The sequence below is a fragment of the Perognathus longimembris genome, unplaced genomic scaffold (assembly GCF_023159225.1).
Source record: "Perognathus longimembris pacificus isolate PPM17 unplaced genomic scaffold, ASM2315922v1 HiC_scaffold_5262, whole genome shotgun sequence".
NCBI classification, from domain to species: Eukaryota; Metazoa; Chordata; class Mammalia; order Rodentia; family Heteromyidae; genus Perognathus; species Perognathus longimembris.
The window spans coordinates 1-25588 of record NW_025960670.1 but is presented as its reverse complement, the minus strand read 5'-3'; the positions used below and the strand labels follow the sequence as shown (position 1 = coordinate 25588).

The following is a 25588-nucleotide window of genomic DNA, read 5'->3' as shown; positions in this document are numbered from 1 at the left end:
TAAAGCACATAAATGCAGAGCAAAAGATAGTAATAAATATTCCTTAAGGTAGAAGCTGATTCTGCATAGACAGTCTTCCTCAACTGAATCAAAACTATTCAGGGGGTTGGGCGCCAGTGGCTCACATCTGTAGTACTGCCTAGTGAGTAGACTCACATCCAATGGATCATGAATCAGACAGCCTAGACAGAAAAGTCCTGGAGATTCCATTCCCAAAATAATTAGCCAAAAGCAGGGCTGAAGGGGGTGGCTCAAGTAGTAGAGCACCAACCATGACCAAAAAGGCCTCGTGAGAGTACAAGGCCCTCAATTTTAAGCCCAGGTACCAGCACACACACACACACACACACACAAATGTGTATGGGAGGATGTGTTCAAATTACATTCAAATATATCATTTGATACAAGGGATTTGTATATAAAATAAATCCCATGGAGGAGGATTCTCCTAGAATCAGACCCCCATGGACACAGAAGGATGATGGTAGGCTCAAGAAATGTGAAGGCAGAGGAGAGTGAGCACATACAGTAGGAGACAGGCAGGAATCAGTCAGGCCGTGCCTTCTGGCTGTGAGGTTGGAATGGAAGTTGAAGCATAAGATGAAGCCATACTGCCAGACGCTGGTGGCTCATGCCTGTAATCCTAGTTACTCAGGAGGCTGAGATCTGAGGGTCGAAGTGCAAACCCACCTGGGCAGGACAGTCAATGGGACTCATCTCCAACTGACCACCAGAAAACTGGAAATGGTGCTGTGGCTCAAAATAGCAGAGCACTAGCCTTGAGCAAAACACAGCTCGGGAACATCACCCAGGCCCCGAGTTCAAGCCCCTTGACTCACCAAAAAGAAAACTAAAAGTCGCATGAAAGAGAGTAACATGATTTGTATTTTTATGCTAAAACTTTATTATTTTGCTTTACCTTTCCAGGGCTCAGGTTACATTCTTTAATACATTTTGTTACTGAGTAGTTTTGTGAATTAATACAAGGATGAATGAACAAATAAGCAGATTTCTTTCAAGACTCAGTCATGCCTTATGAATAAATAAAATCCTAGTATCATCTGTAAAACCCAAATGCTGTCTCATACCAAAAAACCCAAAGAATCCTTTTATTTTGTTTTCATTAGTGCATACTAATTGTACAAAATAAGAGGTTTTATTGGAGCTGGGAATGTGGCTTAGCTGTAGAGTGCTTGCCTAGCATGCATGAAGGCCTGGGTTCGATTCCTCAGCACCACATAAACAGAAAATGCCAGAAGCGGCGCTGTGGCTTAAGTGGTAGAGTGCTGCTGGCCTTGAGCAAAAGAAGCAAAAGCTTGAGCAAAAGTTCAGGGACAGTGCCCAGGCCTTGAGTTCAAACCCCAGGACAGGCAAAATAATAATCATTTTTAGTAATACTTATTATGAATAATAGGTTTTGTTATACTCCTATATATACATACAAGGTACTTTGATCATATTCATTTACTCCATTAAGTAATCTTTTTCATTAAATTATTATCTTCTGTAAAATACGTGTAAGTCAGGCTTTGTGGTAGAGCACTTGCCTAACATTCATGAGCTACTGGATTCCATCCCCAGCACCATAAGTTTTTAAAAAATGGGCAAAAAGGGCTGGGGATATGGCCTAGTGGCAAGAGTGCTCGCCTCGTATACAAGAAGCCCTGGGTTCGATTCCCCAGCACCACATATACAGAAAATGGCCAGAAGTGGCGCTGTGGCTCTGAAGTGGCAGAGTGCTAGCCTTGAGCAAAAGGAAGCCAGGGACAGTGCTCAGCCGCTGAGTCCAAGGCCCAGGACTGGCAACAACAACAACAAAAAAGGGCAAAAAGAATTTGACCACACCTGGTGCTGGTGGCGCATCCCTGTAATCCTATCCATAAACTCAATAAGAGAAAATCTGCACAACAAAGGTTTAAGTATGGAAAAAGTAAAGAAAAACAAGATACAAGCCCAATGCTGGTAGCTCATGCCTGTAATCCTAGCTCCTCCGGAGGCTGAGATCTAAGTATCTTTGTTTGAAGCCAGTTCAGGCAGAAAAGTCTTGAGACTCCCATCTCCAATTAACTACCACAACGTCAGAAGTAGAGGTGTGCTTCAAATGGTACAGTTCTAGCCTTGAACAAAAAAGCTTGAAGACAGTTTCCAGGCCCAGAATTCAAGCTCCAGGACAGGCATAAAAATTGTTTTAATCTAGTTTTTCCCATATTTATCTTTATTGTGAGATTGATGTTAGCAGTAGCACAAATATAAATATCCATCAGATCTCAGCCTCGGGAGTAGCTGGAATTACAGGCATGTGCCAACCAGCAACCATCTAATAGCTGTTCAATTTTCTACAGTCTGTAGTAGTTTCTGTCCTTACCGTGATGCTTTTGAAAGTCCCTCACATGGGTTTGATGCTTTATGAATTGACTGATGTCGTAAAATGTGGGTGGCAAAAGCCATAGAGGGGGATGCCTTTCTCACCAGAGCACAGCAATGCCTACAGGTGATAGGAATATGTCAACCACTACTGTTCCTAACCTTCGTTTTTTGTTTTCTTTTCTTTTTGTTTTACGAGTCCTATGGCTTGGACTCAGGGCCTGAGCACTGTCCCTGGGTTCTTTTTGCTCTAGGCTAGCATTGTGCCACTTGAGCCACAGCGCCACTTCTGCGGAATCGAACCCAGGGCTTCACGGATAGGAGGCAAGCACTCTTGCAACTAGGCCAAATTCCCAGTCCCTAGGGGTTGTTTTTTTTTGTTTGTTTTGTTTTAACAATAACTCTTGATGTTCTGATGCATACGAAAGGCTTTTTATCCCTTTACAATAAAAAATACATCTAAAAGAAATAAGATAAAATGTCAGGCTCTGACAAAGCTGTGTGATGGTTTCCCAAGTATTCAGTATTTCATTGTCTTACCTCATTGAACTATACACAAAAATGTCTTGTATCTTTTAAATATCAAAGTCAGAAATGCTCACAGATGTCCTGAGAATAAAGAACATTAAGCAAGTTACCTATAAAAGCATGGCATGCATATGACAAATACAAATCATAGCTTATATTCATAATTTTTATAATACATACTGTCATTCAGATGCGCATATTTTTGGTAAGTTCAGTTCTGTTGATCAAAGATACAATGTAGACAATTCTCCATAATTATTTTAGATGTTTAGAAATAAACCCCACTCTACCTGTACCAACTTTCCTGTAGATGAAGTCAATTCATTTAGTGGCAAAATTTCACTGCGCTCAGTCTGAGTGGCGTGGTCTGAGGTGAAAAAGCCAATCTTTAGTTCATCAGAAATGTTAAGTCTGAAAAAAAAAAAGAAAAACTGAAAAGGTCAAATGTGCCTTGTGCTAGAAATAGGTGTCAAAAATGTCCTCATGAGCTGGGAATGTGGCTTAGCGGTAGAGTGCTTGCCTAGCATGCATGAAGCCCAGGGACTGATTCCTCAGCACCATATAAATAGTAAAAGCCGGAAGTGGCGCTGTGGCTCAAGAGGCACAGTGGTAGCCTTGAGCAAAAAGAAGCCAGGGACAGTGCTCAGACCCTGAGTTCATGGCCCAGGACTTGCCAAAAAAAACCCCAATAAACACAAACCAGAGATGTACTAATGGAGTGTTAAGATGCTGCCTTGAATGGCTTGTTTAATTTCCTAATCAACAGTACCAGGCTACATGTACTTCCATTTAAACAATAAATGTAGTTTTTGTATATTTGTATATATATTTTGTATATTTTTGTAGTTTTGATTGTTATTATAAAGGTGATGTCTACAGGAAGTTTTATCTTTTGCAATTTTATATTTGGATTCAATAAACTGCAATATTATATATGCATATGTGTTATCAAAGTTATGTTAAGCATTATTTGGTAGAAAGTATATGACCTAGTTTTATTTTTCTAAATGAACAAATAGTACAAGGAGAAAACTTTTTCCCATTTCCTGGAGTTCACTTACGTGAATATTATTTTATATGATCAGAGGCACGTGTGCATTGTGCCATTGAGTTTTTCCCTTAAGAGTGTCCTCCTTTGATCTGACTGTGTGTGAATGCCTACAGTCCTGTGCAGTTTATCATGTTCTGCTATATTTAGGAAGCAAATAGGTCTTTGTTGTTGTTTTTTTGTTCTTGTTTTTTTTTTTTTTGCCAGTCCTAGGCTTGGTCTTGGCCTGAGCACTGTCCCTGGGTTCTTTTTGCTCAAGGCTAACAATCTGCCACTTGAGCTACAGCATGACTTCTGGCCATTTTGTTTATATGTGTTGATATGGAATCGACCCCAGGGCTTCATGTATACGAGGCAAGCACTCTTGCCACTAGGCCATATTACCAGCTGGTATAGTTTAGAGAAAAACATTGTCATTTGTCTCTCTAAGCTTGGCTTACCTCACTTAACATGATTTGTTCTAGATCCATCCATTTCCCTGCAAATGACATAATATGACTCTTTCTAATGGCTGTGCAAAATTCCATTCCATACTAGTACCACATTTTTTTTGGCTGGGCATCTGGGCTATTTCCACAACTGCGCTACTGTACATAATACAGCAATGAACATGGATGTACAAGTGTCTTTACAGTATCCTGGTTTGTGATGTTCTAGGTAGATAGTCTTGATATGGCTGGGTGGTAAGGAAGGTATATGTTTAAGTTTGCTTTTTTGTTTTGTTTCTCCAGTCCTGAGGCTGAACTGAGGGTCTGGGCAGTGTCCCTAGGCTTTTTCTGAAGGCGAGCACTGTAGTGCCACTTCCAGCCTTTTCTGTTTATGTAGTACTGAAGAATTGAACCCAGGTTTCATGCATGCTTGGCAAGCGCTCTACCACTAAGCCACGTGTCCACCCCTTATGTTTGGTTTTGTTTTTGTTCTTGGTTTTGTTTTTGTTTCTTTGCCAGTCTGGGAGCTTGAAGTCAGGGCCTGAGTACTGTCCCCAGCTTCTTTTTGCTCAAGGCTAGCACTCTACCACTTGAACCACAGTGCCACTGTGGCTTTTCCTATATATGTGGTGCTGCGGAATCCAACCCAGGGCTTCATGTATACGAGGCAAGTACTCTACCACTTGGCCATATTCCCAGCCCTTAATGTAGGGTCTGCCCTGGGAGGGCTCCATGAAGATGTCCCTCACCTGACATGTCCCTCACCTGGTTAAGTCTCCACCCAGTTATCTGGGTAACCAGCAGACCTGGAGGCAGTTACTTCCCTCTGCCCTGAGGTCACAACCTAATCCACCTGGCAATACCCCCCTGCCCTTGCCCTAGATAAGGCAGGGCTGGGTGGGGGTCACCCCTTCTCTCAGGTCATGCATCACCTTGGCCACAGGCCAGCAGTTCAGTAATAAAGTGCCTGAGTACCAGGTGGCGGGCTCCTTACCGGCTACCTACTTTAAAACCTAACACTTATGTTTTGTTTTCCATAGGAACCTCCAGACTTCTGTTGAGAGTTTACATTCTTACCAACAGTGCAATTGGGTTTCCCACGCTCCCCCCTCACAGTCCTGCCAATATTTGTTGTTCAAATTCACAGTGTTCGCCAATCTAACTATGGTGAGATGGAATTTCAGAGTTGTTTGGATTTGCATTCCTTTGGGAGTAAACAACTTAAAAAACCATTAAAAGCTGAGCATAGTGGCTCATGCCTGTCATCCTATCTACTCACAAGGCTGGGATCTGCGGATCATGATGCCATGACAGCCTGGGTAGGAAAGTCCCCAACTAACCAGCAAAAAAGCCGGAAGTGGAGGTGAGGCTCAAGCGGTACAGTGCTCTCCTTGAGCAAAAAAGCCCAGCGACAGCACCCAGGCCCAGAGTTCAAGCCCCCATAACGGCATACACAGAGACGCAGACACAGACACAGACACACACACACACACACACACACACACACAGATCTAATAGGTTACCACTCCTAACAGCAAAAAAGACGTGGTATGTTTTTCCCTTGAGAGAGAAAAATGTAGGAATTTACAAATATTCACACGTATTTGTTTCTCACTTCATCTTCAGGTTTAAATGCTCAGTAACCACGACTTCCTCCACAAATATCGTCCCCCGGGTCTCACGGCTTTTTACCTAGTTATTTATTCAATCATTGTAAGTGATTAACACCGTAGCAGTGTCGTCGAGGCTCTCAAGGCTTGCAAGCGGAACTCAGATCTAGATTGGGACTTTTTTTAGGCTAAAGAAACAGCGAATGGGAACCGGACGAGGTTTAGAGTAACGCGGCTCACACTCTCACAGCGCGCATGCGCCTGCGGGAGCTCGCGCAAAGACTTCCGGGAAACGACCGGATCCCCAATCGCAGCCCGAGGCTGGCTGGAGGCAATTTCGGATGGGAGCCGAGCCCGCCGCGCCCTCGCCTTCTGCTTGCACACTTTGGTGCGAATGAAGCCTACCGGGGCCGCAGCTGTGGCGGTTCCGCTGCCGTGGCTGCGGGAGGCTGAGCGGAGTTTCTGGTCGTCCTCTGCGCGATGAGCGGACGGCAGCGAACGCTTTTCCAGACGTGGGGCTCCAGCCTTTCCCGATCCTCCGGGGCCCCGGGTTGCAGCCTCCCGAGGGAGCGGCCTCGGGACCCCGGCGTCCGCAGCTCCCGGGCGCCGTCGGTTGTCCGCCGCGGTCGAGGAGGCCCAGCCCGAGTCCGATGACGAGGTGTTGCTGGTGGCGGCGTTCGAGGCCGAGCAGCGGCTGAGGGGAGAGAATGGCGGCTTCTGCACCTCCTCGGGCGCCCTGTGGATTTATCCCACCAATTGTCCGGTCCGAGACTACCAGCTGCGCATCTCCCGGACCGCCCTGTTCTGTAACCCGCTCGTCTGCCTGCCTACCGGGCTGGGGAAGACCTTCATTGCCGCAGTGGTCATGTACAATTTCTACCGCTGGTTCCCTTCTGGCAAGGTGGTTTTCATGGCGCCCACCAAGCCTTTGGTGACACAACAGATCGAGGCTTGCTACCAGGTGATGGGTATTCCGCAACCCCACATGGCCGAACTGACAGGTATGTTAGTAGGAATGGATGAAGAGCCGGGTTCCCAAGGGGATGTGGACGTATTCTGGTGGAAATAGAACTACTGGAACTCCTGCACCATGTACAGTAGTTCGCATGCAAACATACACATATCCCATTCTCTCCCATGGCAGGTTTTGTAGCAAGTCTAGTACTGATTACTTTATTTAGCTTTCAGAGATTACCTTTGTATAGCTTGTCAATATTTGGAAGCAATGAAGAGTGTATAATCTCTAGATAATTGTGGTATTCATCTCAAGAAAAACTTCTCTGTTGTATATTTTTGCTTCTCTTCAATTCGTGTGCACTTCTGCAGGAATTATGTAAATATAACCTACTTGCGGCCTTTGGTTAGAGGCAGCTTTGACATTTGGGCAACATCAGCGCTTTAATGTGTGGCCTAATAGGCCTGGCATGAGTAGCCCCTGCCTGTGCTCCCAGCTACCTCGAGGCTGCAATGGGGAGGATGAAGGTTCCAGGCCATCCCAGGCCAAAAAACAAACAAACAAACAAAAAAGTTGACAAGTCTCTAACTAGAAGAGGCTGGGCCTGAGGTTATCCAACTGGCATCCGAACTTAATGGGAACATCAATAGGAAGATAGTTATCCAGGCTTTCCCTGGGCAAAGTGAGTCCCATGTCTTCAAAATCAGGAGAGCCTCTGCCTTAGCAAGTGCATAAAGCCTTCAGTTCCAACATCAGGTCCACTAATCAATCAGTAACAAAAAATAATGAAAATATCATTCCAGTGCATTGTGAAAATTGTTCTTCACTTAACCAATGTACCAAACCATTCATAAAGTTGTCCAGATTATATGACTTTGTAGATAAACAATATGAAGTTTATTTATTGGCTGAATTGCAGATTCAGATTCATTCTACCACTTGAGCCACATCTCCAGCTTCAGTGTGAAGTTTAGAGGTAGACTGTCACTTTAATTTGCAGGTTCTACTCAAGCTGTCACCAGGAAGGAAATATGGTCCAGCAAGAGAGTTCTGTTTCTTACACCTCAGGTCATGGTAAATGACCTTACTAGAGGAGCTTGTCCTGCTGCTGATGTCAAGTGTGTAGTTGTTGACGAAGCTCATAAGGCTCTTGGAAACTATGCTTATTGCCAGGTAAGAATTTTGTGTGGTGTATTCTGTAGTGTATATTGTTAAGATGTATTTTGCAGAGGATCATTATTAGTGATGGAAGTTTTTTTTTTTTTTTTTTTTTTGGCCAGTCCTGGGCCTTGGACTCAGGGCCTGAGCACTGTCCCTGGCTTCTTCCCGCTCAAGGCTAGCACTCTGCCACTTGAGCCACAGCGCCGCTTCTGGCCGTTTTCTGTGTATGTGGTGCTGGGGAATCGAACCTAGGGCCTCGTGTATCCGAGGCAGGCACTCTTGCCACTAGGCTATATCCCCAGCCCGTGATGGAAGTTTTTGATGGTTGTTTATTATCCCATAATAGGTGGTCATAGGAAATACTCTTGCTCACTTTTTTAAAAATTTTGTTTTGTTTTGCCAGTCCTGGGCCTTGAACTCAGGGCCTGAGCATCATCCCTGGCTTCTTTTTGCTTAAGGCTTGCGCTCTGCCACTTGAACCACAGTGCTACTTCTGGCTTTTTCTATATATGTGCTGCTGAGGAATTAAACCCAGGGCTTCATGCATACAAGGCAAGCACTCTACCACTAGGCCATATTCCCAGCCCCTGTCTTGGTTATGTTAATCAGTGTCTTTGCTCTCCCTCCCTCTCCCTATCCCTTCCTCCCTATTTTCTTTCCTTTTCCTTTTTTAAAAAAACTTAACAGATGTCAGGTGTGCATCATGGATGGCACAGTGATGTAAAGTAGGATATTGGTAGAGTTTGGAAGCTAAGATAATAATTCAAGGACTGTAAGTAGACATATAGGACTATTCCATGGCAGCCAGGTCAGGTAATTTTAAATGTCAATATCATAAGGACGAAATATGTACCTGCCTGATACTGCCTTTCCTTTCTATGTAGATACCAAGTACAGGTGTGGGAGCAATGGGATGTACTTATAGAGGTCATTTACTTCTCGCCACTAAATAGAAATGGTTTCTATTTATCTGTTATGATAAGGACACTGGCCCTACCTGTCCTACTTAAGGAACAGAACATGAAGCATGCATTTTATTCTTAGTAGTTTGAATGGACGGTGTAGGCTATAGGGAATATGACCTGCAAAGACTCATTAGAAATATTTAGCTGGAGCCAGCACCAGTGACTAACACCTGTAATCCTAGCTACTCAGGGGTCTGAGATCTCAGGATCACGGTTTGAAGGCAGCCCAGGCAGGAAGGTCCTTGAGGCTCTTATCTCCAGTTAACCACCAGAAAACTGGCAGTGGTACTGTGGCTCAAAGTGGTAGAATGCCAGCCTTAAGTGGAAAAAGCTCTGGCACAGCCCCCAGGCCCTGAGGTCCAGCCCCACAACCAACAACAACCAACAACAAAAAAGAAGTATTTAGCTGGAGGCTGGGGTTGTGGCTCAAGAAGTAAGCCTTGCAAATGCAAGGCCTGGAAACAGGCCTTGAGTTGAATGTCCAGTACTGCTAGGAGAGGAAGGGAAGGAAGTAAAAGAAACAATGTGATTAGGATGATACTTAAGGCTTAAGAGATTAGAGTGGAAAAGGGAGCGTGATAGCGAATGTGAGATTGGAAGAGTAGCATGACGCCCAGTTTTCTGTTTTGGAACACTCACTTGTGAAAATGTTTGAGTTCTATTGGTGGGGCTGTTGGGTGTGGTCTATTGGTTTTAAGCGGAAGTTCTTATATTGGGTTAATAGTATTTTTAATTTACTTAGGGGGCATGTTGGTAGTATTTGGTTATACAACTGCTATAGCAACTGATGACTATCCTGAGACTTGGGGGTCTAGCCTATGGTTATGATTTCTGTTATTATCAGGAATTCTGTTGGAGGTAGTTTATACAACGTGCCTTAATTTTCTTTTGTGGGTGAAGTAGGTTTTTTTTGCATTTTGTTTTTTTGTCAGTTGTGGAGCTTGAACTCTGAGTCTGGACGCTGTCCATGAACTCTTGCTCTCAAGGTTTGTCCTCTCCGACTTGAGCCACAGCACCACTTCTGGCCGTTTCTGTAGATGTGGTGCTGAGGAATCGAACCCTGGGCTTCATGAATATGAGGTAAGCACTCTTGCCACTAGGCCACATTCCCAGTCCCCACTAATGGTTTTCTAGTGGTTAACTGGAGGTAAGAGTCTCATGGGCAACTGCACGGGTTGGCTTTGAAGTTCACATCCTCAGATCTCAGCCTCCTGAGTTGCTAGGATTACAGGTGTGAGCCACTTGCGTCTGCCTTTACTTTTTTTTTTAATATATATAATATATATATATATATGTATATTGTTGTTGTTGTTAAGCAGTATTGTTTTTCTTCTTAGTGGGGATGGAATCCAGGATGTTGGTTGCACTTGCTAAGCAAGCGCTTTGCCACTGAGCTACATCCCAGTCCTGCAGGAGGCTTTTTTTTTTTCCTGTTTTTATTTGATTTGCTATTTGTTTGTTGATGTGGGGCTTGGCCATGTTGCCCAGTCGGGTCTTACACTTCTTGAACTTCTGTGCTCTAAAAGATCTTCCAACCTCAACATCCCACTTACCTGCTGAACTTAGCTACTCTTTGGATCAGTAGTTTTATGGCTTCAGTGTTATTTTGTTGTTGCTGCTATTTTTTCTAATTTTTTAATTGTTAATATACTGGTGATGGACAAAGGGGTTACAGTTCCATAAATCAGGTAAAGAGTACATTTCTTTTTGGACAAAGTTACTCCTTCCCTTGCTCTCTCCCTTAAAGCTATTTATTTAAAAATACCAATTAATGTACTAGGGCTATTTTTTAATTTATTTTATTTTTTGTCAGTATGAGGGCTTGAACTCAGGGCCTGAGCACTGTCCCTGGTTTGTTTTTGCTCAATGCTAGTAGCACTCTACCTCTTGAGCCACAGCACCACTCCTGGCTTTTTCTCTTTATGTGGTGCTGAGGAATCAAACCCAGGGCTTCATGCATGCTAGGCAAGGAAGCACTCTACCACTAAGCCCCATTTGCAGCCCCTGCTTTTTGTTTTTATTATTTTGCTGGTCCTGCAAGTTGAGCTCTGGGCCTGGGTTCTGTCCCTGAGTTTCTTTGTCTCAAGACTAGTTCAATCACTTGAGCCGTCACACCACTTCTGGCTTTTTCTGAGTAGTTTATTGGAGATAAAGGTCTCACGAAGCCAACGCTGGCTTCAAACTATGATCCTCAGATCTCATCTTCCTGAGTAGCTAGGATTACAGGTCTGAGCCAGCAGGGCCGGGCTATGACTACTTTTTAGTAATTGCTATGTATAGTTCTTTTTAGTTTAACTTGGAAATAATTTTAGACTTATGGAAAAATTTGTAAATGTTTAAATCTTTGTCTTTCACTTAATTTCTGCTAATGCTGACATTAATACAACCATAGTAAGAATGCTAGTAGCTAATATACCAACTATAATTTGAATTCTGCTTGCCCATCAATGCCTCTTTTTCCCCATTGCGCAATCTAAAATCTTGAACTTAACTTACTGGTCTTATCTCCTTATTCCCTTCCAATCTGCGACAATTCCTTAGTCTTGTCTCTCATAAGCTGCATGTTTTGGAACAGCATTTTGTAGAATGTCACTCAGTTTGGTTTGTCTGGTATTTTGCAGACCAGAAGGGACGCTGTACATAGCTATGCTCAGCACATCCTGTCAGGGCTACACGGTGACCTACTTCTGGTGCTCCTAATCTAAGATGACGTCTTTTGGGTTTCTCCCTCTATAATGAATAAGTACCTAGTGGGGGAGATAGTTTGCACTATATTCGTGCTCTATTTTAGCATCTAATTGTGATCTAGCTGCCAACGATTACTTCTGTGTTTTCTTTAAAATCACTATTACTACCCCTCCTCCATCCCTTTTCTCTTACTCACCCTTCCTCTTACCCTCCTTCTTTCCTTTCCTTCCTTTCAACAAATTGCTTAGTGAGTTCTAGACTAGCCTGGAACTCAAGGTCTCCAGTCTCTGCCTTTCGAGTACTGTACTAGGTTTTCAGATTATTGGGGTATCCCACAAGTTCACCTTCTACGCTTAACTGACATTCTTTTGTAACAAAGAGCTGTTATTTGTGAATTCACTTCTTTATATCTTTATGAACTAATATATATTGATTGTTTTCTATGGGCTACAGTCCATATTCAGTTTTGTTGCTCAGACTGGGATAGCGTTGGCCATTGCAGAGCTTCTTCAACACAATTTCTATGTCCTTTAGATACATACGCTTCTTTATTTCCCTTTAAAACATTTAAAATTTTACTTACATCACGGGATAATTTATGCTTATTTGATATTTTTCTTCTCCTAGATATAGAATCAACCATTATTTATTTTCATTTTTTTGCCAGTCCTGGGCCTTGGACTCAGGGCCTGAGCACTGTCCCTGGCTTCTCTTTGCTCAAGGCTAGCACTCTGCCACTTGAGCCACAGCGCCACTTCTGGCCATTTTCTGTATATGTGGTGCTGGGGAATTGAACCCAGAGCTACATGTAAACGAGTCGAGCACTCTTGCCACTAGGCTATATTCCCAGCCCAGAATCAACCATTTTTTCAAGAGCTCTTGTTCCCTATATTGGAGAATATTCAAAATGCACATATTTTATTTCTTGGTACTGGAACCAGGGTTGTTAGAATGCCACGTGTGTACTCTTTCCACTTGGGAAAAATTCCAGCCCCCCCCCCCAAAGATTTTCAGCCCTACTCAAAAATATGTTTGCCTATCTCTGTAAGATTACATTTGAAAAGTGCCGGAAATATATTTAAGAAATTTGTTAGAGGGGCTGGGGATATGGCCTAGTGGCATGAGAGCTTGCCTCGTATACATAAGGCCCTGGGTTCAATTCCCCAGCACCACATATACAGAAAATGGACAGAAGTGGCGCTGTGGCTCAAGTGGCAGAGTGCTAGCCTTGAGCAAAAGGAAGCCAGGGACAGTGCTCAGCCCCTGAGTCCAAGGCCCAGGACTGGCAAAAAAAAAAAAAAAGAAAAGAAAAAAGAAAAAAGAAATGCTCTAATGTTCTTATTAGAGAAATGTTATGGGTAGAAAAAAAATGTTTCAAAATTATTTTTCTCCTGTTCTCATAGGGTATGTGGAGTGTGTAATATTTTTTTAAATTTAAAATTTTTAAATTAAAAAGTGATGTATGGCAGGGTTACAGTTACAGTTACATAAGTTAGGTAATCAGTACATTTCTTGTGGAACATTTTTGCCTGCTCCATCATTTTTCTTCCAATTTCCCTCTTCCTGTGGGTTTTTTTTGGGGGGGTTGGGGGTTTGGGGTTTTTTTTGGGGGGTTGGTTTGTTTTTGAGACAGACTCTTGCTATCTGTCCTATACTGGCCTGAGGCTCTTACTGTTTTATTTCTGGATGTAGTTAAATCAACATGTTAAATAATTTATTCTCACATTTTATGGATTTTGTGTAGGCTGTGCAGCAGGTTATTAGTAACCTACTAATTGGTTAGATAGAACTTTGTTCTGAAGATTCTCCAGATATTTTGCCATATTCTCATGGAAGACGAGTTGTGAAGTTTGTTGTTCCCCTTGGGAATGAACTGGCAGCCATCCAGAAGACATACATCCAGGTAAGCCATTTTTCTCCTAGTTCTAGGTTTGCATAAATTCACTGGCAGAATCTAGAAAAAAGAACATACAGTACTTTATAGAATCCATATATTGAAGAGTTCTTTGAAATTATGAGTTTAGGGATGGATTAAAGATGATGAGAGATTTCTTTGCCACTTCTTCCATTGAGACATGAATATGTTCTTCTTTCTCAAAAGTGGGCTGGCTCTCTGAACGACCTACGGATTTTGATGATTCCCATGTTAGCCACATGGTTAAGGAAGATGATCACGTAGAAGAAAAAGGAGTAATCAAACAAATAGAATTATGAGCCCAGATAACCTTTTACAAAGCTGCGAGCAATCTAATTCTCTAGACATTAACGAGGGTAGACCAGTTTTCCTACAGTACTTCCATACATTTTTTTTTCCTTTTTCTTTCTTTTTTGTTCCTTTTTTTTTTTTTTTTTTTTGCCAGTCCAGGGGCTTGGACTCAGGGCCTGAGCACTGTCCCTGGCTTCTTTTTGCTCAAGGCTAGCACTGTGCCACTTGAGTCACAGCGCCACCTCTGCCCATTTTCTGTGTATGTGGTGCTGGGGAATTGAACCCAGGGCTTCATGTATAGGAGGCAAGCACTCTTACCACTAGGCCATATCCCCAGCCCCCGCTTTGTTTTTTTGCCAGTCATGGGCCTTCAACTCAGGGCCTGAGCACTGTCCCTGGCTTCTTTTTGCTCAAGGCTAGCACTCTACCACTTGAGCCACTGCACCACTTCCAGCTTTTTCTTTATATGTGGTGCTGAGGAATCGTACCCAGGGCTTCATGTATACAAGGCAAGCACTTTACACTAGGCCATATTCCCAGTTGCATTATTATTATTTTTTTTTTGGTGATATTGGAATTTCTGTTCAGGTCCTTCCATTTGCTAGGCAAGCTTTCTACCATTCGAGCCATACTGTTAATGTAACTTTTTTATTTTTGGTATTTCATTATCATTTCAGCCTTTCAAGAAGTTTAATCTTAGCTGGCAGCCCTCACCTGAAATCCTAGCTATTCAGGAGACTGATATCTGATGATTGTGGTTCAAGGCCATCCCAGGAAGAAAAGTCCATGAGCTTCTTATCCTCCATCAACCAGCAAAAAAACCCAGAGTGGAGGTGTGGCTTAAGTGGTAGAGCACCAACCTGAGTGAAAGAGGGAGAACTTGAGGCCGTTATTTCAGGTGCCAGTAACTCCAAGGAAGGGAGGAAGGAAAAGAAGGGGAGAGGAGGGAAGGGACCTTTGTAAAACTAGTGTAGATTTCTTTCCAGTGGGCAGCTACTTTGAAATTTTGTGGGGACACTTTTTCTTTCTTTCTTTCTTTCTTTCTTTTTAACACGATTGTCATTTTCTTTCTTTCTTCAATCGATTAATTAATTAATTAGTTTATTTATTTTTGCCAGTCCTGGGCCTTGAACTCAGAACCTGAGCACTCTCCCTGGCTTCCTTTTTGCTCAAGGCTAGCACTCTGCCACTTGAGCCACAGCGCCACTTCTGGCTTTTTGTAAATTCTGTGTTGCTGAGGAATCGAACCCAGGGCTTCATGTATATGAGGCTAGCCCTTTACCAGTAGGCCATATTCCCAGCCCTGTGGTTTCTTTTTGTTGTTAAATCTCCATTACAAAGGACAAAGGACAAACCAATGCATCAGTGATACTTACAAGACATTATGTTGGGGCTGGCAATTTGGCTTAATAGTAGAGTGCTTGCTTAGCATGCCTCAGGCTCTGAGTTTGATTCCTCAGCACCACCTAACCAGAAAAAGCTGAAAGTGGCGCTGTGGCTCAAGTGGTACAGTGCTAGCCTTGAGCAAAAAGAAGCCAGGGACAGTGCCCCGGCCCTCAGTTCTTGCCACAGGACTGGCCAAAGGAAAAAAAAAAGAAGAAGAAAAAAAGAAAAGAAACAGATAATATGTTATAAACTATCTGTATAACTTGGGGAGGGGGGACATTGGGAAGGAATGGAGGTAGAAGAAAATGGAGGAGGTAACTAGTTTACCAGAAATGCACTCACTGCCTTACCATACGTAACTGTAGCTCCTCTGCACATCACCTTGACAATGGAATTAAATAAAAAAATCTTAGCATTGTTTTTTTCCTAAGTATTATTTATTGAAGATATAGCATATTCTGGCCATTCTCTCTTCTTTTCTTCATTCTTCCCTCCAGTCCTCCCTCCTGCCCCCCCTCCTTTGTTGGCAGGGTCTTTCTTATTAGATCAGTCCCCTAACTACTGAACTACATTCTTTTTTTTTTTTTTTTGCCAGTCCTGGGCCTTGGACTCAGGGCCTGAGCACTGTCCCTGGCTTTTTGCTCAAGGCTAGCCCTCTGCCACTTGAACCACAGTGCCACTTCTGGGCTTTTTTTTTTTTTTTTTTGGCCAGTCCTGGGCCTTGGACTCAGGGCCCGAGCACCGTCCCTGGCTTCTTCCCGCTCAAGGCTAGCACTCTGCCACTTGAGCCACAGCGCCGCTTCTGGCCGTTTTCTGTATATGTGGTGCTGGGGAATCGAACCTAGGGCCTCGTGTATCCAAGGCAGGCACTCTTGCCACTAGGCTATATCCCCAGCCCTAGAGTGCTTTTTTTAAAAGACAATATATTCAGGAAAGCTGGAAGAGAGGTAAGAAATGTACTAAGATAAACAATTATTTGTCACTCTAGCAGCTGTTCATGTAGAGGTCTCTTTCTTCCTTCATTTACCATTAACATTATTCCTGTTGGTTTACTATTTTCTTTCTGGAATGCTTGCTCCGTCAGAACATAACATCATAGACTCAACTCATCGTTCATGTTAACATACATAGCCTCAAAGCTACGTAACTTTACTCTCTTTTAGATTCTTTTTTTATTCTAAGGTGATGTACAGAGGAGTTACAGTTACTTAAGACAGTGCATTTCTTTTTGAACAGTGTCACACCCTCCCTCATTTTCTCCCAGTTCTTCCCATCCTGAACGCCTCCCCGCCAAGTTGTATAGTTCATTTCCAACATAGTGACTGTTGAGTATCACTGCTGAATTAGTGCACAATTGGTCCTACTGTTCCTAAGCTTCCCTTCCCCTCCCCAAATGAGATAAACTTGTATACATGACAAAGGATACAGAAATAAAAAACAGCGAGTAAAGGGAAAACTAGAAGAAAAGAGGGGGGAAAACCCACCACAAACAATATGATGAAAAAACTTGTTATTTCCATTTCTTGGAATTCATTTGGACTAGCATCATTTTATGTGTTCATATGCACACAGCGCTTGAGCCCTTATGATCCTCTCCTAAGAATATCCTCCTTTGTTCTCACTGTGTGAATGTTTAGAGTCCTGTTTAATCTATCATGTCCAAGTGTAATGTTTTTGTCTTTTACTATCCATTAGGTTTATTTGTAGATTTATAGATACATTCTATCGATTACAAATGAGGGAAACCATATAGCCTATATTTCTTCAGGTCTGGCTTGCTTCAGGTCTATTTCCTTACAAATGGGGCAATGTTCTTCTTTATGGTGGAAGCATAAAATTCCATGGTGTACATATACCACATTCTCTTGACCCACTCAAGAAAATGTGATATATATACATATATGTGTGTGTGTATATACATGTATATAGACACACATACATACATTCAATGGAGTTCTAGATTCTTAATTGTATTAATAAAAATTGTATTTATCAAAATTACCTATTTTCAACTGGTTATGTGGCTATGCCTGTAATCTTAGAACTCGGGAGGATGAGGCGGGGGGATTACAAGTTTAAGGCTAATTTGGGCTACATTGAATAAAAATGAAAACACTTTCAACAACAAAACCAAGGAAACAAAACTTATCTGTTACCTTCTTTTAGTCTTTTTTTTTGTCCTAGAATCAGGGATCAGACATAGGACCCTGCACTTGCTATGAGCTACAATCTCTGTCTCTATCCATTTCTTTCTTTTTTTTTTTAAAATAAGCTCTTGTATTTCCAGCAAAATTCACTTCATCACTTTGGCCTGTTTGAATAGGTTGCACACACCCCATTCTACTTACTACATGTTCATCTCAACCAATTGTATATGCCTATTCCAGGGAATGGCTAAAATTCTTGAGAACTGTGTCCTGCTACAAACATAAGTTCAACATTTCTGTGATCCTGCTCACCCAGTGCACAAGAGCAAATCCCTTTATCCAGGTCATGTGGAAATATATCCTGCTCTGGCCTCTCCCTGTGATTTTTTTTATTTTAATTTATTTATTAATTGAACACAAATTTTTTTGACAAGGTGTTGTGCAAAAAAGGGTACAGTTACATAGTAGGGCAGTGTGTACGTTTCTTGTGATATCTTACGCCTTGGTTTTTTCTATCCATTTCTTGATCCTTTGGTTTCGTTGCTTGGATTGTAAACTATGAGAGCAGCCAGCGTCATTTGTCTTAGTCATAAGATTCCCAGTATTTCAGAGCTACATTTAATATGTGATAGATGTGCAATCCTGGTTTGAAGAACTAGTGAATGCAATTAAATATGCTGAAGACATTTCAATTTATTCAACCATCTGCAAACATTTACTTGGAACCTATGTGCTATTATTTGTTCTAGAGGTGGAAGATGCAGCAATGAAAAATACCACTGCACTCCTTTCATGGTCTTAGATTATAATGTTTGTAGGTTGAGGAGTGATGAAATGAAATAAATCAATATTTCAAAAAAAGAATAATAATTTTCTTCTTTTCTATCTTGCCAGTCCAGGGGCTTGAACTCGAGGCCTGGGCATGGTCCCTAAGCTTCTTTTGCTAAACGCTAGCACTCTACCACTGAGGCCCCAGCACCACTTGTGGTTTCTTCTGTTTATGTAGTGCTGAGGAATGAAACTCAGAGTTTGATGCATGCTAGGCAAGCACTCTACCACTAAGCTACATTCCTAACCCTTCTTCTTTTTCTTTCTGCCAATCCTGGGGCGAAAACTTGCCTGGGCACTGTCTATAAGCTTGTTTTGTTTGGCTAGCTAGCATTCTACTTTTTGAGCCACAGCAAGACTTCTGGCTTTCTCTGAGTAGATCATTGGAAATAAGAGTTTAATCTTGGGGGCTGGGGATATAGCCTAGTGGCAAGAGTGCCTGCCTCGGATACACGAGGCCCTAGGTTCGATTCCCCAGCACCACATATACAGAAAACGGCCAGAAGCGGCGCTGTGGCTCAAGTGGCAGAGTGCTAGCCTTGAGCGGGAAGAAGCCAGGGACAGTGCTCAGGCCCTGAGTCCAAGGCCCAGGACTGGCCAAAAAAAAAAAAAAAAAAAAGAGTTTAATCTTGGGGCTGGAAATGTGGCTTAGTGGTAAAGTGCTTGCCTAGCATGCATGAAGCCCTGGGTTCGATTCCTCAGCACCACATACACAGACAAAAGCCAGAAGTGGCGCTGGGGCTCAAGTGGCAGAGTGCTAGCCTTGAGCAAAAAGAAGCCAGGGACAGTGCTCAGGCCCTCAGTCAAAGCCCCAGGACTGGCAAAAAAAAGAGTTTAATCTTTGCTGTCCAGGCTGGTTTTGAACTGTGATGCTCAGATCCTGAGTTGCTTGGATTACAGGTGTGAGCCCTAGCTTGTGAGGCCTATGTTTAGATACTATCCAGGTTTAGATGTCAACGATGCTTCAATTTTATTATCTATGCTGTGTTAGCCCAAAACTTCATTTCAAAACAAACTTTATTAAATATATTAATTACTTTAACTTGTGGCAAAAATTAATATGTTTGAAAAAAGGTCTTTAAACTTGCAATATTTTTTTTTACATTTGCAGAGTTTGGAAACATTTGCAAGTTCTCTGATTCTGAGCAATGTTTTGATGAGAAGAGATATCCCCAATCTAACCAAGTACCAGATAATTCTGGCCAGAGATCAATTTAGGAAAAACCCATCTCCAAATATTGTGGTAAGTATAAATGTTTATGATAGGAAGGCTAAAACATAAAATGAGTTATTGAAGCGTATCACTGACCCATGAAAGAGCAAATTGTAGCTAAATTTGAATCCCAGAATATTTAGGCTTACTTGTAATACCAGAAAGGAAGAAGCATCACAAAAAACTTGTAATACTTAATGTTCATTGGAGAGAAGTAGGTGTATGAAAATATCTGTCAAGCTGGGCCCAAGGTTGGAAGAAAAGCTCACTATATAAAAAGACACCCAAGTCTAGAAGTGTAACTCCATGGAACATAGCTTTTATTTAGCAGTTCCTGGGATCTGAATTAAGGTCTTTGCTTTCTTGGGCTCTGGATTTTGCTGGTTAGGTCTTGAGAAAGCATCTTGCTTCCTTCCTAGACACATGCTTGATCAGCCTAGGCTTTTAGTTGCTAGGATGGCTGGTGAGAAGTATTCTTGAGGCAGACTCCCAAGTAGCAAGGAGCAAAAGGGTAAGAGCACCTAGCTAGAGATAAAAGATTTTGAAGAGGCCAGAGAGAATAATTAATGAATATTTGTGACTACATAGGAGTCACTTTTATTTTACACCAGAAAATGCAGTCCTGCCATGCCAAACAAACCTCTAAAGGAGTCTATTTCACTATGTTATCTAAAACATGAATAAACATGTTTAAATTTCTTCCTAAAGTTAAAAGTTCACTAAAATTTTCAGTAAATCTAAACTTGTTGAATTTGATTTTATTGGTGAGTGTATTTGATAAAGAGGCAAGTTTACTGTTTCAGATAGTTAGGGTGCTATAGAAAACTATTCAACACTGTCAGGGAAGAATTTAGAATGATTCACTGAGAAATGCCACTAAAAATGGAAGCTATAGGAAAATAATTGAAATACATTCTAAGTATTCTTCTTTTAAATCTTTGTTACCAGGGGCTGGGAATATGGCCTAGTGGTGGAGTACTTACCTAGCATACATGAAGCCCGGGGTTTGATTCCTCAGTACCACATGTATAGAAAAAGGCAGAGGTGGAGCTGTGAGCTCAGGTGGTAGAGTGCTACCTAGCCTTGAGCAAAAAGAAGCCAGGGACAGTGCTTGTGGCTGTAAGGACTGGAAAAAACAAAACTTGGTTATCATATGGGCACATTAGCCTGAGAGCATGGGTATAGTGCTTGTATTTTCATGTTTCTTTGGTTGAATTTAACATGTGCTGATTGTTTTGGGTTTTTTTTTTGGCCAGTCCTGGGTCTTGGACTCAGGGCCTGAGCACTGTTCTTTTTGCTCAAGGCTAGCACTCTGCCACTTGAGTCACAGTGCCACTTCTGGCCATTTTCTATATGTGTGGTGCTGGGGAATTGAACCCAGGGCCTCATGTGTAAGGGGCAAGCACTCTTGCCACTAGGCCATATCCCCAGCCCAACTTATTATTGATTTTTTTCAGGGACGTCATCAAGGCATAATTGACGGCGAGTATGCCATTTGTATTAGTTTATATCATGGTTATGAATTACTGCAGCATATGGGAATGAGATCATCATATTTTTTCTTTTCTGGAATTACGCATGGAACAAAAGGTAAGTGGTATGAAATTATGTAAAGAAAGGATGAAAATGTTTTTGTTGAAGATACATAAAACAGTCATCTAAGATGCTTTATTGTTATGATTTGGGTTATTATTTTGCCAGTCCTGAAGCCTGGACTCAGGGCCTGAGCACTGTCCTGGCTTCTTTGTGCTCAAGGCTAGCACTCTACCACTTGAGCCACAGCAGCACTTCTGACTTTTTCTGTATATGTGGTGCTCAGGTATCAAACCTGGGGCTTCATGTATGTGAGACAAGTACTTTAACACTAAGCCACAACCCTAGCCCCAGATGCATTATTTTTAAAAGCAATGAGATGTTTTTGAGTAATTGGTAGAAAACAATACATATGACTTGAATTGGGAAAACCAGATGTTTTTTATTTTTAAATTGCAAAAATCTGCATTCAATTTTAGAGTTGAATTTCTTTTTACTAACTAATTTGTTTTAAGTTTACTTATTTGTAGAACCTTTTCTTAATTTTTTTTCTTTTTTTTTTGGCCAGTCCTGGTTTTGGACTCAGGGCCTGAGCACTGTCCCTGGCTTCTTTTTGCTCAAGGCTAGCACTCTGCCACTTGAGCCACCACGCCACTTCTGTTCAAGGCCCAGGAATGACAAAAAAAAAAGGAGGAAGAGGAATTTTAGTTGTTCTAAAAAATTAATGTTAAAATTTGAATAAATTTTGGAAAGTATGAGCAGTAGGAATGCTTAGAATAAGATAATAAGGGAAAAGTTAGTTTGGGGCCAGTAAGAGTGAGAGTAAAACCATCTATAATAAAGTAGTAGCAAGTTATCGCACATCGGGAGAAAGTTTCATGTGTAGAGAGTGGTTAGAGAAGCCTGTGTGTGAAATGTTTTAGCTGATACCTGGTGGAAGTGAGGGAGGCAAATTATTGTAGGCAGAAAGAATAGCATGGTCCAAGGACCCTATTTGTTAGTTTGGTTAGTTTTATTAAAGATCAGTGGACTAGATTAGGATGAGTGAGGGTAAGAGGTGTGCAGATGAGCAGTAATGAAGGCCAGATGGTGTAGGGCTTTTTTTTCCCCCCCTCAGTTGTGGGGCTTCAACTCTTGGCCTGGGCACTGCTAGCACTGTACTGCTTAGAGCTACAGTGTCACTTCCTGTGTAGGGCTCAATTACTTATTTGGTGCTGTTACTAAGACTTGAATTCAGGATCATTCTCTTGCTTGGCTTTTTTGATATTCAGTGTGATGTTCACCAGATTGATAGTTTGGAGACCAAAGAGGGTCTAGAAGGGTGTCCTGAAGATTAACGTCTACAGAGTTTAAAGCAAAGCCGTCACCAAGGAGTTTGAGAAGGAAATGGAGAAGTGTATGGGAGAAGTAGGGAAGAAACAGCAGTAGCAGTAGGAAAGAGTAGACTCTGGAACGCTTAAGAGAACTGTCACAAGAACTACCAAGTTTTCCTTTAATATGGCAGTGTGGAAGTCATTGATGCCTTTGATAGAGCCTCAGTGAAATGAGAGTAGAGAGGCTGGCGCTAGGAGGTTAGAGACTGGATTTGCAGTGAGAGTAGCAGGTTGTCAGGTATTGATCACACGCAGAAACTTCATGCTACAATGATTCAGAGCAAGTATGTTTAGAATAAGTTTATTTGCTATAGTTGCTTCTCTCAGCTCTTACTTTTTGCTTCTTTTGTATTGTGAACTATCACTGTATGGATTCCCGTGGAATAGTCTGAGCCAGTTCTTAATAAAATGGATTAGTGTGAAAATGAAATTAATTAATTAATTAGTATATACAGTGTTTGCTTACTGGCATTTGTATATGATGAATAAGGAAGGTAAAGGCATTGTCAACCTGACTGTACAAATGTGCAATCTCAGCATACAAGAGGTTGAGGCAGAAGGAGTTAAGAGTTTGAGGATAGGCTGAGCTACATAGTGAGACCCTACCTCAAAAAAGAAGAACATATAGGCTGGCAGCTGGTGGCTCACACTTGTAATCCTAGCTACTTAGGAGGCTGGGGTCTGAGGATCCTGCTTCAAAACCAATCGATGAGACTCTAGACTTTATCTAATAAACTACTCAGAAAAAGCCAGAAGTGGCACTGTGGTTCAAGTGGTATAGCAATAATAGCCTTGAACAAAAAGAAGCTCAGGGACAGAACCTAGGCCCTGAGTTTAAGCTCCAGGAGCAGTACAAAAACAAAGAAAAAAACCACAGACACAAGGAAGAAAAAAAAATTTCATTTGAAGTTCCATACCAAGCTTGAAAGCCAAGGCAAACAATCACAAAAATATCTGTGTAACTACCTGGCCTTTATTATCCCATTCATACTTCCATTTTCTATTTCATTTAGTTGCCAGTCCATTTTATTTCATGTTTTAGATTATTACCTTATTTTCAATGTTTTTTATTAACATGAAGTAGTAGGGATAATAGTATATTTTAGATAAGACATATCACTTAGAAAATATGTTGCTTGATCATAAAATTCATGTTCATCTTCGTGCATTCTGCTGGTTACCAAGAATAAGCATTGGCAGCGGCTTTAGAATTGACTAGAGGGTATTCTGCAGTTATCTTTTGTGAAGTTGAGCATGTGTGGCCAGGTTAAGAGGGCCTTTAGTGAACAGGAGGGAAAGTTGTAGGAAACTAGTGGTAGCTCTGCAGTGTGTTTTTCTGTCTGTCCAGAAAGTTAAAGGGGAGAGTCAGTCATGTCCTGTGTTCGGTGCTACTCAAAATGACTCAGACACTTAATGGTCTTCTTTGGAACTTTATATTTCATTTTATGGGTTATAGGGTTTGAACTCAGAAGCTGGGTGCTGTCCCCGAGTTCTTTTCTTCGAGGCTAGTGCTCCACCACTTTGAGCCACAGCTCCACTTATGGTTTTCTGGTGGTAAATTGGAGTCTGATCGACTTTTCTGCCCAGATAGGCTTTGAACCATGCTCCTCAGATGTGAGCCTCCGCTGAGAAGCTCGGATTACAGGTGTGAGCCACCTGTGCCTGACTACAACTTTATGATAGCCTATGAGAAATGGAGTCAAGATTGTTAAAATTATTGTGTAATGCAGTAGAAAAAGACGTTAAAACTTCTTACGTATATATTAAAAATGATTACTTAATATTAATATATGGCTTCAGGGTAGTGTTTTAAACTAGTTCTTCTGTAAAGACTTTTGAAAAGTTGTAACTAAAGTATTTTCTGTTCCACAGCTACAAACACCTCTGAAAAGAAATATGATGACACAAGAGTTATGATTGTTTTCTTCATTTCGAGACAGTGTTCAGGAAATTGCAGAAATGCTTTGAAAGCATCAGCCAATTATTAGAGTGATGACGTTTGTTGGCCATGCTTCAGGGAAAAGCATGAAAGGTTTTACCAAGAAGGAGCAGTTGGAGGTAATTTTGTAGATGCTGAAACAGAAATAAAACCAATTAACATTTAACCTTTTTTGTAATCACTAGTCACTTGGCTACCGAAATAAAATTTTATAACAAATGTGAAAAAAAATGACAAAGTACGTTTTGAATGGCCAGATAAAGTCCTTTATGAGACTACATTTTTACTCAATGATGACACTTTAACAATTATTATTAGGGGGCTGGGAATATGGCCTAGTGGCAAGAGTGCTTGCCCAGTGTACATGAGGCCCTGGGTTCGATTCCCCAGCGCCACATATATAGAAAATGGCCAGAAGTGGTGCTGTGACTCAAGTGGCAGAGTGCTAGCCTTGAGGAAAAAGAAGCCAGGGATATTGCTCAGGCCCTGAGTCCAAGCCCCAGGACTGGCCAAAAAAAAAATAAAAATAAAAATAAATATATATATATATATATAATTAGGGTTAATCAGTTTACTCAATCAAATTTTTAAACCTTAGCTTTCAGTTTGCAAACTTTTTTTCTTCTTCTCAGTCCTGGAACTTGAACTCAGAGACTGGGTGCTTGCTATCCCTGAGCTCTTCAGCTCAAGGCTAGAGCTCTACCACTTGAGCCACCGCACCACTTCCAATTTTCTGGTGATTAATTGGAGATAAGAGTCTGACAGACTTTCCTGCCTGAGCTGGCTTTGAAGTGTGGACCCTCAGATCTCAGCCTTCTGAGTAGCTAGGATTATAGGCATGAGCCCACAATGCCCGGCGTTGAACTTTTCTTTTATCACTCAGTAATAAACAGCTTTTGGACTGATCCAGATTCTTGGACCACACTTTGAGTAGCGTCATTAAAAATGAAGTGGAGGGGCTGGGAATATGGCCTAGTGGCAAGAGTGCCTGTCTCGGATACACGAGGCCCTGGGTTCAATTCCCCAGCACCACATATACAGAAAATGGCCAGAAGTGGCACTGTGGCTCAAGTGGCAGAGTGCTAGCTTTGAGCAAGAAGAAGCCAGGGAGAGTCAGTGCTCAGGCCCTGAGTCCAAGCCCCAGGACTGACCCCAAAAAAAAAAACAAAATGAAGTGGAAACATTGAAGAAGTAATTGAATATGTAAGTCTTGAAT

At 41.8% G+C, this 25588-nt stretch overlaps 1 pseudogene; it reads left to right on the top strand.

Moving 5' to 3' along the window:
- The first annotated feature begins 6291 nt into the window (after positions 1–6291).
- LOC125345063 lies at positions 6292–24619 on the top strand (annotated as a pseudogene).
- Positions 24620–25588: the final 969 nt, after the last annotated feature.